This window comes from Fundulus heteroclitus, unplaced genomic scaffold (genome assembly GCF_011125445.2).
Source record: "Fundulus heteroclitus isolate FHET01 unplaced genomic scaffold, MU-UCD_Fhet_4.1 scaffold_74, whole genome shotgun sequence".
In the NCBI taxonomy this organism is placed as follows: domain Eukaryota; kingdom Metazoa; phylum Chordata; class Actinopteri; order Cyprinodontiformes; family Fundulidae; genus Fundulus; species Fundulus heteroclitus.
This window is the reverse complement of record NW_023397186.1, coordinates 1,338,984-1,355,035: the sequence shown is the minus strand read 5'-3', so window position 1 is coordinate 1,355,035 and position 16,052 is coordinate 1,338,984. Positions and strand designations below refer to the sequence as shown.

The 16,052-nt window shown below is 39.6% G+C and overlaps 1 long non-coding RNA gene across 1 annotated transcript; it reads right to left on the bottom strand.

The window, feature by feature from the left end:
• Positions 1-4,799: 4,799 nt before the first annotated feature.
• LOC110368786 lies at positions 4,800-6,255 on the bottom strand. Its single transcript, XR_002428402.2, has 3 exons — positions 5,888-6,255; positions 5,614-5,723; positions 4,800-5,217 (listed from the first exon to the last, which is right to left on the bottom strand). It is a non-coding gene; the product is annotated as an uncharacterized LOC110368786 (long non-coding RNA).
• Between the last annotated feature and the right edge of the window lie 9,797 nt (positions 6,256-16,052).

Here is a 16,052-nt window from a genome sequence, read left to right as displayed (position 1 = left end):
TTTGCATGTCTAAGAGGATGTGAAGACTGCCAGTTCGAAACTCATTCTTCTGCTACTCGGGGTCTCAGAGCAAGACCCTTGACCACAGATTGCTCCCCATGTGCCTCTCAGTGTGGCAGCACACTGCTTCCTAAGAGATGGGTTAAATACAGAGGCAAATTTCCCCTCTGTGGAATTATAAAGGGGAAATTTGTTTTTTCATACAAAATATAAAACCAGGTGTAGCTACTATGAGGAGAAAGAGCTAAAAACTGAAATAACAGCAACTTGGAGAGGAGAATGTAGCAGAGTTTATGTCCTCCAGCAGCCTAAGCCCTCCAATTTTTACTTGTCCTGTCTGGCAGTGTAGCACTCTGAATTACTGTCTTAGCTGCTAAAGAGAGGCCAAGAGATTTACTTTCACAAGTGGAGCATTGCTGCTTTTGCTACAGTGGTTCGCTTGATACTCAGGCAAAAAAAACTTTATTGGACATTTTTTGGCATTATTTGAAATTCAATGGACACGGAAAGGCAGAAGACAAAAAAGGAAGGGGGGTGAGGCGAACCGTTAAAATGGAGAGGAGGTGGCAAAAATAGAGAATGCAAGATAACATCTTCATAGTCTGCTTCTACACCTGCAGAAAGACAGACAGAAAGAACAACAGAACAAACAGAAATAGTACAATTTGAATGACCAGAGCCCACACCTCGAACATGGAGGTGCCCACATAAGCTTGTCATAGGTGCTGCACCACCCCGTTGGTGTTATGAGCCACCTCCTGAGAGGTGGGGCAGAAACTGGGGCAGGGTGAGGCCTCCTGGCGCCTTGAGAGGACTGACAAGACATAGTTTCAGAAAAAGAGCAATACTGCCCCCTTGTGGCCACAACATAGCACAAATTAGGCACCTTCCCTAATATGTGATATACGCAGGGGCAGCTAGGATACTGTCTTTGCTGCTCTGAAGACTGTGAAGACAACAGTTGTTTGTATTTCAATGAATTTTTTTGTCTTTTTTTTACTTTTTCACAATATTTAAAAGCATCCTTGGTCTTTTACCTGGATGCGTGTGTTGGGCTATCTTCATTACAAGTGCTTCTGTGACAATTGTCTGGAAACTGTTTCTCTTTCAGCAATCCCGAATTGTGTATTAAAGCTTGGGATTTGCACTATGTTTGTATGGTGTTTCTTCAAAACAACTCTGTAGCTTGGAGATGGGAGCAGACAATTCAATTCAGTTTAATTCAATTTTATTTATATAGCGCCAATTCACAACGCCTCATCTCAAGGAACACTTTACAAAGTCAAATTCAATCAAATCTTCCAGACAGACTGGTCAAAAAGTTTCCTATCTAAGGAAATCCTGCAGATTGCATCAAGTCTTGACAAGCAGCATTCACTCCTCCAGAAAGAGCGTAGAGCCACAGTGGACGGTCGTCTGCATTGTCCATGGCTTTGCAGCAATCCCTCATACTGAGCATGCATGAAGCGACAGTGAAGAGAAAAACCTCCCTTTAACAGGAAGGAAAAACCTCCATCAGAACCAGGCTCAGTGTGAATGGCCATCTGCCTCGACCGACTGGAGGTTAGAGAAGACAGAGAGCAGAGACACAACCTAATAGCAAGGAACAAGCGGCTGGTGACCAAGTTCTGCACCCAGTCTGTGGACGGTTTGACTTAGCCCCCAGTCATATAGTTGTAAATAAGCTTCTGAAAATAGAGAAAAGTTTTTGAATGAGAAATGATGCTATGTTAGGCACACTTACAGAGTGAGCTCCTGGGCCCCAGTAGTAGTAAGGAGGTCACTGGAGTCAACCATTCAGGACAGGGGTAATCAGAGAGCCCCACAATTGAGCCAGACACTGTGTTTCACTTTAAAATGTAAATCAAAAAAAGAAACAGAACCTGGCGCAGGCAAGAAAAACAGGAATGAGCAGAAAACATGATGGAGCTGATGCAGGCTGTTCACAGCGTGAGATGACGGGCAGAATGGCTGATGCAGGAATTGAGTCTGTGGGACTGGCTCTGGGACTGACACAAAGGGTAAGGTTTGTGGTCGAGAAACAGTTCAGGAGTCTCATTTATAAAGCTTGCATAAGCACAAAAAGGGGCCTAAAACTTGTGGATGTCACTTTCCACACAAAAAATAAATAAATAAATTGATAGAAAATATCCAGCCCTCACGGCAACTCTGACCCAGGCGTACGCTCATTTTGGAGACATGGGAAATTGGAGACACAGACATTAAAGGGGTGAATTGCAGCCAAACTGCACTATGATTCCTCTCAGACGTTCAATTTCACTCCATATCAGACCGACTTTATCATAAACATTCAAAACCGCAGTGTTATTCATGCTTGCTATAGCGGCACATAACTATACATAAGGACCTTTCAAATAAATAAGATACAATTATCATAAACCGGCTTAAATTTTAAATAAAGGTCTGCATAACATTTTATTGGGGTTTTCTACCATCAGATTAACAGATACAGTGCCTTGCAAAAGTATTCATATTCCTTGAACCTTTCCACATATTGTCACATTACAACCACAAACAGAAATATATTTCATTCAAATTTTATCAGAAAGACCAAACACAAAGTAGTATACAGTTGTGAAGTAGAAAGAAAATTATACATGATTTATTTTGTTTTTTTTACAAATACATTTTGCAAAAATATTCGTTGGACTTCATGATGATGTTTGCCCCTCAATATTCTCTTAACCCACCTCTAATTTAATGGTTGTACAAGCCAAAACCGATATTCCAGTCAGACACAGAGTTGCACTTAAAATTCCTATTGTAAAAAGGGAGAGACTGAAAAAGTGGCTGCACAGATGAATAGACCGGAGCAACTGAAGGTCAGGGGATCAAGTTGGTGTTGACCAAACAGGTCGATGACCGGCAGAGCGATTGGCAGTAGGATGACTGGCAGGACAGTCCAAAGTGGAAGGCATGAATCTATGAAAACAGTCCGGGTTTTGACCAGAATCAAAAGGCCGATGGCTCACCAGAGCGAGCAACACAACCTTTCAGGATCGCAGAGCAAGCAATAATGAGCACACAGTCACTGGAATCACCCATTAGTGAAGGGAAGCCGCTTACAGGAACATTAGGTCTGGCAGGCTGAGCACGCGAGCAACGGGAACAGTATACAAGCAGTGTGAACGAGACGATCTGGTAGGAAATGACTGTGGGCGGCAGGTATAAACAGGCGGGGTCACAGGTGAAAAGACTTGGAACTAATTACTCAGAAGCAGGTGTGACAGATGATGTGGAATAGAACAGATAATGGGGCGAGAGCAGCCAGTCAGCCCAAAAAACACAAACAAAATGGCTGAGATTAGATTACAGGTGGACTCTATTCAGTCATTAGCAATCATCAGGCAACTTCTGAAAGCAATCGGTTGCACGCAGAGAGAAAGGGGGGCTGAATACTTTCCCACACCACGCTGTTTTAAACCTTGCATAGTTTTCTTTCTACTTCATAACTGTATACCACTTTGTATTGGCCTTTCACATAAGATTCCAAAAAATATATATGTATGTTTGTGGTTGTAATTGGACAAAATGCGGGAGAGTTCAAGGGTTTGAATACTTTTGCAAGCCACTGTAAAGTGTGACAAGGTGTGAGGCAATTACCTTAATTGCTGTAAACGGTCAAATGCACTCATGTGTAATGCTGTGTGGTATGGTGCATTGTCACTGCGGGAGGACCCTGCAAATGAAATAATTAGGAGGGAACAACATGGCTTCAGTGATCAAATATTTTCTGGGCAATGATGATGACTGGCTAATATGATAGAAGCTGCATGTTAATACTGCTGACACCCATGCAGGGTCTACTGTGTTTACGGCGTGTGTCGGCCAGACCGCCATATCAGTCTGAAAAGCAGAAGGACATCATTAAAAGATCGCTCTGTAGCGGTCGCAATCTTAACTGTTACAGAAAAGTGCTGCTGCATTATGACCAATTCTGGCACTAAGAGTGACGCATCGTAAACTCCCGCTGAGTGGTCAGGTAAGTTTGGGCCGGAGAGTCTGAGCCTGACATACGTCAGTATGGCTGGCCAAGCTAGAGACTCCTTGGCTCATGCTCAAATTGACAGAAATCAGTAGAAATGAATGCACATTAGACAGGCCCAAATATTACCTTCTTAGAATTTTAAAAACCTGAGGAAGAAAAAAAAATCAAAATTGGCAAATAGCGGAGCACTGCTGCTGACTCTTCTGTACACTGCAAAAAAGGCCCTCTAAAAAATAAGAATAAAATATATTGTTTTAGGTGAAAAATTGCTTATTTTGAGCAAAATAATCTGCCAGTGCAGCAAGCAAATGGGACTTGGAAAGATTTATTAAAACAAGAACATAATATAACATAATAAGTAGTAAGAATCCAAAAAAACTTAAATCAAGTATAAAAATCTATTTTTTCTTTTACTTTTTAAGATTTTTTTCCCTTATTTTAAGCAATTTATTCTAATTTATTAGTCATTATTGCTTAGAATTAAATATCCTTTAACCAATTATTGCTCAAAACAAGCATACAACAGGCTTAAAAACAAGGCAAATGTAATTGATACCAGTTCATTTAAAGGCTTAAAACTAGTCTGATGTTCTTAGCTAGAATACTTATTTTCTTAGCTAGAATTAATTTTATTATTTAGTTGTAGTGAATGTATGGGAAAAATACACTTGACCAGAACTTCAAAACATTTTTTAATTAATATTTTAGCAGAAATTTCACAGAATTAAGTGAAATATCCCCCATCCCCCCCCCCCCCCCCCCCAAAAAAACCCCACAAAGCTGACTGGCAGGCCTAACAATGAAGAGATGATGTTGCAGCATCGAGACAGGGCCTGAACACACACACCTGTTGCCCTTAACTATTCAAACAATGAACTTGAGCATTCATCTCTCATACACACTACCTAAGAAAGGTCTGCCAGTCAGGTTTGGCACGTTTAAAAGCTGCTGTTTGGTCTTTCTCATGAATCGCATCACCCAAGACCTCAGTCTGAAGGAATAACAGAACCGATGACACACATTTTGGATATGTCATGTGAAATGTGTAGTAGTACGCCATGACGTACAGGACCGACTCAGCAGGACTGCTCCTACCAAAGGACACAACAGGGGCATTTCCGGCACAGAGGAAGCAGTCCTCCTCTTACCAGGTTGAACGGTGTGGCTAGTGGCCGTCTTCTCAGATAGACATCTGGGGCCTCTGTGGGCTGAACATCAACACAAGATTACATTACATTTAGCTGACGCTTTTTTTATCCAACTTGCAGTTACAGTACGACTTAGTTAGGCCTATTTACAGGGTATTGGTTACAGTCCCTGGAGCCTTGCTCAAGGGCACATCAGCCATGGACAGAGGAAGAGATTAGTAAGGGTGGGGATTGAACAGGCAACTGATCTACCGTCCAACGCCCTAACCATTACACCATGGCTGCCCAAAGATAAAGCTAAAGATAAAGCAAGATACAACTTATGCTCAAGGACACGTTAATGGTGTAGTCAGAGTGAGGCTCAAACCTGCCAAATGTTAAATGGTAATAAGGATGGATACATAGGCTACATAAATATTTTATCTTGCATAAGGTTATGGAATTAAGTTGGTTCACCTGCAGAACATGAATGAGCGGCTCTGATGGAGATGACATCTTCTTTGGTGCGGGGTAACCAGAAGGAAACATATCTGGCAGGGAGATGATCAGGTCAATGGCTTGCTCATCTACACAGAGAGAGAGAGACAGAGAGAGACAGAGAGAGACAGAGAGAGACAGAGAGAGAGAGACAGAGAGAGGTTACTTAGAGACAGATAAATTGGAGCTACTCAATGAAACAACAAGTAGTACAATTTGCAATTGTAATTTCAGAAGGATTGCAAAACCTTACCACTAGGAAGTCCCACCTTGGCTTCAGGACCTTCTTATAGACACCATAAAAGGAGAGTTTGGTTCTGTAGTTTGCCCCGCGTTCCTTCAGCTCTTTCACATTATGCAAGTTGTCCTTCGCCACTATTCGTCTCAGCTCCTCAAGAACCTTGGTATTATATTACAAAAAAGGGGATTATTATAATGTTTTTTTCTTAAAACACAAAGATACAGGCTGACCGGTACATTCTTACCTAATCACAGTTGATTAGCTGGAATATCTTAATGATGGGGTCAGTTCTTAAAACAGGTTAATATGGATTGTCTTATTGTCTTGAAACAAGTAAAAATGTACTCACAGTCTAAATGTTAACGCGACTCAGTCCGTAATGTGTGCTATTTTAAGAAAAAAGCTGCTCAGAATTAGTTGTATTATCTAGGTAGGATGAAAAAGATGAATTTTCTTAAAACAAGTCAAATAATCTTAACAATATTCAGTCCTACTAAGAAAATACATTAAAAAAAGTGTAATAAGACCAAAATGCTGAATTCAAGTTTATTACACTTGTATAGATATTCCTTTTTTGCAGTGTATATATCCACTTTTGGTGGTTTTATGATTAAAATTCCCCTCAAAGCAGCGCCATGTAACGTTTAGCTACTACGGGTGCTAGACAGGTAACTTCCAAGTTTAGCGCCCCTGAAGGCCTCTGGTAACACAGCACCAAAGTTTTGGAATCTGATAGCAGACTACTTCCGACCAGCAGAATGAGAAGTCATAGAGTTACTTGTAAAGACGAGGCCACATTCACCCCTCAAGTTGAAATCCTTCATCAAGAGAACCAAAAATATGTCTGATAAAGTAATTGTCATGTCTGTTTTGTTTTGTTGTTACGGCAGTCTGAGCTCAAACTGCTGTAACCTGGAATGGGTGATGTGGTCTACAGCGGCGCTCTTGGTCATATGATCCATTCAGCGATGGATCTGACCCTCCCAAGTTACATTGGCGAGTTTTAGAGAGGGGCAGCCCACATGGAGCATCAATACATGCCAAGTGCTGTGTATTGACCTGAGAAATATACCTCAAATTTAGCTACCACGTGGGTCGAAACATGCACAATGCTGCTTTAAGCAACCGTTGAACCTCATCCGGTGTCCATAAGAAAACTTCATTCTCTGCCATCTCAAGCGTTTATCAGCTGGGGCAGCAAGTTTTTGTAGGCATGCATATTTTGAGTTTCAAAGAACAAAGCACCAATTAATGGTGTGGCAAGTGAACTACACCATTTCCATGTGTCTACTGTTGTCATGGTAATGTGATAATAACATAAATAAATAAAAATCCCTTTTCCAATAGATCATTGAGATGTAAACAGGGCCTCAGTGCCAGTGTTTACAATCAGTTATTAAGTTTACGGGGCAATTTCTTTTTAACGTGATGTTGAACCACATTTGTTGGGACAATGGTAAGTTTGAAATAAGCACTGATTACTTTTAATCAACATAGTTGTTTGGAATAAGAACTGAATCAAGTGGACCGTTCCTGCATTATCAACTGGTTTTTGATAAAGTAGGGCATTATTGGTGCATGCCACTTGTTAGCCTTACACTGCCTCATCATGAATCGCCATGAAAGTTTGCAAAGTGGAATACATCATTCCAACTCTCCACCTTGCTGATCCATCCACTCCCTCAATTTACGACAACTTACTCGCACTAAATTTTGGACAATGGGTGGCCCTGGCCATTAAACCTCCACAGACACTTGCAGCTTTTAAAAAAGCCTGAAAGTCTTTAACAAACATTTCCCACTGATCCATGAGCTTTCAGTTTAGTGCATTTTTCATTTTGTCATGTTTTATTGTTTTATCACTTAACACATTGAAACCTTTTGGAAAATGAACTATTTTATAAATAAAATGTTTCACTGTCATTATGATGATGCCCGTGATGAGCCTCTTAAACATTTCCAACAATTGAGCTAAAAGTTTACGACACCGATTATTTTAATAAACATATTCAACATTATTTTCAGAAATGTATATAATTTAAAACGTTTGACACTTGTTAGGTTGTTTGTTAATAAGCACACAGAAAAGGCAGCAGATCAGATGATACAAAACCACTAGAAAACAAAGCATGAAGTTGTTGCTTGATGTACCTGAGGGATACAGGCTTGCAATTATCCCTACTAACACATCAAACCACAGGTGAGCAGTTATCTGAGGTGTTAATGAATACACTTTCACAACAACAACAACTGATGCAACCTTTTTCCAAATGACTATCAGAGTAACTCTGATGAACACTTGACAAATGTAAAATGTCAAAATACCACTATTTTCAATATGTGGTTTAAAAAGGGCCTTAGGTATTTTAATTATTTGTTAAGTTGAAAACATATTCCCCTTATTTGGCCAACTATCTTCTACATATATTCTTCTTATTTCTAATGTTTTTTGAGGTACCTACAAATTAGGCATTATGTTTCAGGTTCCGTCCCAGGGTTTCTGGATAAACCATAATATGCAGTACCTATCATAAGTATTCACCCCATTGGATGTTTTACCCTTTTATTGCTTCCATAAATCTATCATGGACAATAAAATTTGGCTTTTTATCACACAAAACTATATTGGAAAAAAAATCTTTAAAGGAACAGTAATTAGTAATGACACCAAGTGGTTAAAATCAGAACAACACATACACACTACCTTTCATGGACACCTGCCATTTACCCAACGGTTCTGCAGCTGTGAAACTCTGCTGAAGTTTTTACTTACACAGGAGAGACATATGATTTTGTATTCTGTTTTATTTCTGGTCTGGTCTGCTTGTCTCACTGGCTTCTATGTTAGCAAGCTGCTGCTCTTTTGTCAACATCAAATTCAATTAAATTTAATTAAATTTTATTTATATAGCGCCAATTCATGAAACATGTCATCTCGAGGCACTTTACAAAGTCAAAATCAGTCAGATTATACAGATTGGTCAAAAATGTCCTATATAAGGGAACCAGTTGATTGCTTCAAAGTCCCGACAAGCAGCATTCACTCCTGAAGTAGCGTAGAGCTACAGGAAGAGTCGTCTGCATTGTTCATGGCTTTGCAGCAATCATTCATACTGAGCAAGCATGAAGCGACAGTGGAAAGAAAAACCACCCATTAGCGGGAAGGAAAAACCTTCAGCAGAACCGGGCTCAGTATGAACGGTCATCTGCCTCGACCGACTGGGGGTTACAGTAGACAGAGCAGAGACACAACAAGACAGACAAAAAAGCACAGAAGCACACATTGATCCAGTAATCTGTTCTACATTATATGGTAGTAACGGGTGAGCCGTCTTCTCTGGATGATGTCACAGTTTAACAGAACGTCAGACCAGGTGTGCCTACTATTAAGAAAAAGAGAGAGAGCAAAAAGTTAAAAGCTGAAATGACGACAGTCATTTCAATGTAATACAATGCAAAACTGGAGAACAGTAGACTGAAGAACAGTAGAAATCAGTAGAGTGAGAAAATTAGACCCTGATGTCCTCCAGTAGCGTATGCCTATCACAGCACAACTACAGAGGTAGCTCAGGGTAACATGAGACACTCTAACTATAAGCTTTGTCAAAAAGGAAAGTTTTAAGATTAGTCTTGAAAATAGATAGGGTGTCTGCCTCACGGACCAAAACTGGGAGTTGGTTCCACAGGAGAGGAGCCTGATAGCTGAAGGATCTGCCTCCCATTCTACTTTTAGAGACTCTAGGAACCACCAGCTGACCTGCAGTCTGAGAGCGAAGTGCTCTGTTAGGAATATACGGGGTAATCAGAGCTCTGAAATATGATGGAGCTTGATTATTAAGGGCTTTATACGTTAGAAGGAGAATTTTAAATTATATTCTTGATTTAACAGGAAGCCAATGAAGGGAAGCTAAAATTGGAGAAATATGATCCCTCTTGTTGATTTTCATCAGAACTCTTGCTGCAGCATTTTGGATCAGCTGAAGGCTTTGAACTGCATTTTGTGGACTTCCTGATAGTAAAGAATTACAATAGTCCAGCCTTGAAGTAACAAATGCATGGACTAGTTTTTCAGCATCACCCCTGGACAGAATGTTTCTAATTTTGACAATATTCCGGAGGTGAAAAAAGGAAACTCTGGAAACCTGTTTAATATGGGATTTAAATGACATGTCTTAGTCGAAAACAACACCAAGATTTTTAACTTTATTACCAGAGGCCAAGTTAATGCCATCCAGATTAAGTGATTGATTAAGAACTTTATTTTTTGAAGACTCTGGCCCAAAGATTACAACTTCTGTCTTGTCAATATTTAAATGCAGGAAATTTAAAGTCATCCAGCTTTTGATGTCATCAAGACATGACTGCAGTCGAAGTAACTGATTGGATTCATCAGGATTTATGGATAAATATAGTTGAGTGTCATCAGCATAACAGTGGAAATTAATCCCATGCTGTCTGATAATTTTGCCAATCGGAAGCATATATATATGTTAGGTTTAAACACCAAACATCTTATTCAGCAACCTGCACAAAGAAGACACAGAGAATCAGTTAAATTGATCTTGCAAGGAGAGTGCTCGGAGACTGTTCAGTTTACAATCCTCCAAACCACTCTGAAGCAGTCTCCGCTCGCCAGGCTTTTTATTGAAAATTGGAACGCCCTAGTTACACAGGATTTCAACTGCTGAGGGAAGGGGAACAAACCAGTTGAAATCCATTAGGCAGGGAACCAATACACAACAACAGCATTCATTGTTATGGGAGTAACTTCTTTATCTTCCACAGGCAGCTGCAAGATACAATTGGGTGCAACCTGCAACTGCTCGCATGCTTGTGTTCTGATATAAGGAGAAATAACACTTCAGTAATAAGTATAATATAATATTGTAAATGGTCAAGAATGTTATTAGTAAAATATAAGATTGCATAGTGATTTAGTTGTTATAAGTGAAACATAATATAACTAGAATATAGATTAAAAGTAGAATAACTATAATAAATCCAACATTACCCTCCTGTTTATTCACTTTAAGCTATGTTTCATCCTTTATTGGTCTCTTCTTGTCAGATTTTCAACCATAAATTCATTCACAACTTAAAGGTTACACCCAGAGGTCGTCACAGTCGTCGGGATCAGGATACAGGTCTGGAAAATTAAGAGATGTCTCTTCGTCTTCATTTTCAGAATCAGCTGGTGATTTTTTAGTTGCAAGCAGCGCATACATTTCCTCTTTTACGGGCTGTATGGCTGTTGTTATCACTCTAGTGCACAATGTTCTTATACACTGAATACAACAACATCCACATAAGGTCAGAATAGCTGCAAACACAGCAATAGACATTAAAATTGATACCACTAGCTGTTTGTATTTTCCAAACACTTCTCCAAAGCCATCCCACATAGATGTATCAACTCCAGAATGGTCTTTCATTTTGCTGTTTAAGGAACGGAGGCCTTCTAGGGCCTTTGTCAAGCTGCCATCTGCCGCAGTATTATTTGGAATAAAGGTACAACACTGTACAGACACCTCCTTTTTCTGCTAGGAGCATATCAACAGCAATTCTGTTCTGGAAAGCCATTATAGAGGTAGCTGACAGTTGTTCATGGATGGCTGCAAAAACTTGTTCTGTTTTATTACCTAATCTCTGAACGTTATAATGGATGTAGTTGATTCTGTCTACGTTTTTATTTATAGTGCACCACCAACAAATAAAAGATTCAAATCCTGCTGCAATCTGATTTACGATTTTGTACTCATCTGGAACTCCGCGGGGAACTCCTATGCTATCAATATAAGTTGGATCGTCCTCACTCCAACCTTGTACTGCTCTCTTGTTTCTTTTTTGCCAAGTGTGTGGAAAAACACTTTTCACCGCGGTCAATAATTCCCGTACTGTAAGTGGAGTTATAGAAACTGGCAAAATCAATGTCACAGATGCACAAAGGCCAATGGTGTTATAAGGGAGTTTGTCAAACAATCTATTATCACCACACCACCACCAGATGTCACTACGTGCTACAGGTTTGAAAGTTATGTTTACTGAAAGTATTTCTGTACACTGGGTCTCATTTAACTTTCCTAATTTTTTGCCTGATCCAGTTCTATTTACACATGTGAAGTTACCTGGAGCCACATGTTTTGAAAACAGCGGTTTTCCTTTATCTTCAGTAGTTAGAGGGTAAATAGTGTCCCAGAATGTACAGTTTCCAGAAGGCACTGTGTTATTCATTATTTCAGTCAGACATTCAGGAGTCATTGTTGCTGGTACAACCTGTAGCAAGGGTCTGGGACCCATACAAACTAAACAACCTGTGGATACAGTATGAGCAGCTTGTTCCACCATTAAAAGCCAATTATTACTTTTTCCGGACATTCCTGTGGTAATTTTGAACCAATCATCTGCAGTAGGATCTACATATATGTGTGGAGTTATTGGAGAGACAGTTTTTTGTCCTAAAGTAACTTCAGGCATCATTATTGTTGTCAGGTTTGGGCAGAAAAACAAGGTAATGCACGGATCTGTCTGGTGAGGGCGCCAAATACACAGGGCTAAACCATGACAGGGAGGATCTTTAAATTTTCTGAAACTGGCTGGTTTTCCAAAAGGTTTATGGGTGGTATTTATCGTCTGGAAAATAGTATTAATGGCATCAGTTAGTTTCACCTTTCCTTTCCACTGTCTGGCAATGTTACTCGTACCATATGTGTTTTGTCTCCACGTATGATCTGTTGTCTCAAACACATTTTCCCAATTGTGCCCTGTCTGTTTCATTCCTGTGCCATCTAAATACCATTTGTAACCTTTCTAATCAGAAGCTTTGTAACCTCCTATCTTGAATTGGTCTTTATTAAAACTAATCACAGTCCGGATCTTATTATTCTGATAACAAAAATATAGCTCTTCAGTTCTTTTGTCATCTTTCGACGCTTTACATGGATTTTGTAATAGTTTCATAATTTGGGAAGGTTTAGGATTGTAGTGGCCCACTCTTCTTGGTTCTCTGGCTCTTTTAGTTCCATGAGGAATTTGAGCTTCCCATAGCCATATAACTACTGCTGCCACGGTTAGGATGGCTATCCCCAACCACACAAGTCTTTTCCCTTTTTCAGTTAGCATTCTGTTTGCAGATTGAAATCCTTCCTAAAGACCCCTCGGCAGAGGTGTGGACAATCTTCACCGATTTGAGACGATTGTATACTAGAAATACAACCCCCTTTGTACAACGGACTTACTCTGAGGGTCGTTGAAGAATTACAATACTACAACAGATACCACAAAGCGATCACTAGGAGGCAGACTAATACAGTCAAATTGAATGCAATAATGGAAATTGTGACTTAAGTTATGTTTAATGATTCTTTTGCAATGTGTTAAGTGAATCCATGTGCTCCGCTCTGCAATCTTTACAGCAGTTCCAGTGGTCAGCAAAACCTGGAAAGGTCCTTCCCACTTAGGTGCATGCCAATGTTTCATCTTTATGCTTTTTATCAGAACCCAGTCCCCTGGTTCAACTAACTGGTTTTCTTGTGGAGACACAGAAGTTGTAACACTGTCAGTTTGTTCTGTCACTTGTTTCTGTTTTTCCAGCATTTTTCTCATATAGTCTGCTAGAGTGCTTTCATCGTCAGTTTCCCATTTGTTCTCAAAATAGGGCAGTCTATATGGTTTACCAAACACCACTTCATAGGGTGTCAGGCCATTTGTGCTAGTAATGTTTATGTGCAGTTTAACAAGGTCTAGGCACTGAGTCCACGGCCTTTCTGTTTCTTCCATGCACTTTCTTAGTCTGTTCTTTATTGTTCCGTTAGTTCTCTCAACTAAGCCCGCACTCTGAGGATGATATGAACAATGGTTTTTTAAGTCTATATGAAAGGCTTGGCCTATTTTAACAATGATTTGGTTCACAAAATGTGATCCATTATCACTGTAGATTTTTTCTGGTATCCCATAGCGAGGGATAATGTCTTTACATAAAGCTTTTGCCACTGTTAACGCATCTGGATGTTTTGTGGGAAATAGTTCTATCCATTTGGAAAATGAATCAACTATTACCAGACAAAATTTTTTCCCTTCACTAGGACTTAATTCAATAAAGTCCATGTGTAGATGTTGAAACGGATAATCAGGTTTTGGAAACTGACCTCTTTTTGGTCTCAGGTTCCCCTGAGCATTGTGTTTTGCACATATCAGACATGATCTACAAAAATTATTTGAATAAGAATTAAACCCATAGGTGGTGTATACTTTGTTTATTAGCCCCACCATCCCTCGTGTTGAGACATGGGACTTCCCATGACTCAAAATTGCTGCCCATTTATAGAGATTTTTAGGCAGAATGGGTTTATTTGCTGGTCAGGTGTACAAGCCATCTGTCCGTACAGCACCATTGCGCTGCCACAGTTTTATTTCTTGTTGTGGAGCCTGGTTTTGCATTTCCCTTAAAACATCATGAGTTAAAGGCTCAGGGTCCGTAGAAAGTGTGCACACGAAAGTGTCTGTCATTGCAGCTGTTTTGGCAGTTTCGTCTGCAAGTCGATGTTATCATGCCTCTATTTTTCCAATGTTGGGCAAATGTGTGTGTGGTTGCAAAGGCATACAGGCTGTCAGTGTAAATGGTTACTTTTTTTCCTTTCATGAGTTTACAGGCCTCAGTCAAGGCCACTAATTCTGCAGCTTGGGCAGAGTAGTGCTGTAGCAAAGAAAAAGCTTTTTAGTACTGTGTCAGCGGTGACTACAGAGTAGCCAGTTCTTGTTTTGCCTTTGTCATCCTTTTTGGATGAGCCATCTACAAACAATGTTTCTCCCTCAGTCAGGGGAACGTCCTTCAGATCAGCCCTGCTTTTGGCTGTCTGTTCGGCTAAAGCTTGACAGTCATGATGCTCGCCATCAAATTATCTAATTTAGAGAATGTGTTTACATTAAAGAAATACTTTGGGATCTGCCCTTTAATTTTTCCAAATCCTTTTTTGTTCTTGTTTATTTCTGTCGCTCTGCAAAGTTTAACTTCTGTGGTAAAACAATTTAAACCAGTAACATTCTTCATAAATTCTTAAACATCAGCAACTCCATCTGAGGATAACTGTAAAACTGATACATGACTAGACGTAGGGCTGATAAAATCTATCTAATCAACCGGGTTGTACTTTTACCAAACAGCTTTAAGTTCCATTTTAACTTTTAACTTTTGTTTCTGCTAACTGGTGATTCCTAGACCTACAATTAGCAGAAGTTGTTAGTGAGCTAATTCCTGCTTTCCTTAGATCAACCAGATTTAAGTCTAGTGTATTATATTTAAACTAGGGCTTTCAAACTATTAAAATTTTAATTTCAATTAATCTCGTATTCTATCTTTTTATTTCTGAAAGTATAAAAGCTCATTTGGGAATTTTAATATGCACTTTTGCAATAAACCACACTAGTTAAAATTATGCTTAAACAAAAACTATTTTTCTTTTTAGGTACTTTTCAGAATTGGAATGACAACATTCTGGTGCCATAAAATGATGAACTATAGCCAATAATGAGCTAAATCACAAATCATAACGCCCTGATGTTTACACAATTTATAAACAAATGAGTGAATAAATAAATATTTCATGCTGAAATATTTTTTAACTCCTAAACACAGATATAAGTTTTATTATTCATTTATTATTTACTCCCTTTCTCAAACACATATTCCTGAGCGGTCCCTAAGTTTGTCAATGCAGAGACAGCAAGTCTGCCTCTAGAGGGGAGGGCTGCGCCCTGAGCAGCAGGCGGGACATACCAACTATCAGCGACCAATCCTCGGCTGTTTTCAGCGATGTTGGGGCTGTTGGTGTAGTAACAGATGACGCGCATGGTTGGTGGGTGTTTCTAATAATGTGTTGTTCCTGGGGGTGTCACCAGGAACCGTTAATTCTTCGTCCAACACATTCAGATGTTTACATCATGGTCAGTTTTGTTTATCATATCTATTGTCCTGCTTTAGGTCAAACTGTCCCCCCGAGGTTCGCCTCAGATCAGTGTAAAAAGTCTCCCCTACACATAAACCATCCAGCTCCACTTCTCCCCTATAATCTCCCCACATGCTGTTTGCCAAGTTAATAAAGTTATAACATTACAATATAAAAAGACCCTACTCTATTATTTTTACAGCTGTCATGAATCCATTGTCAAATACAAGCTTCGT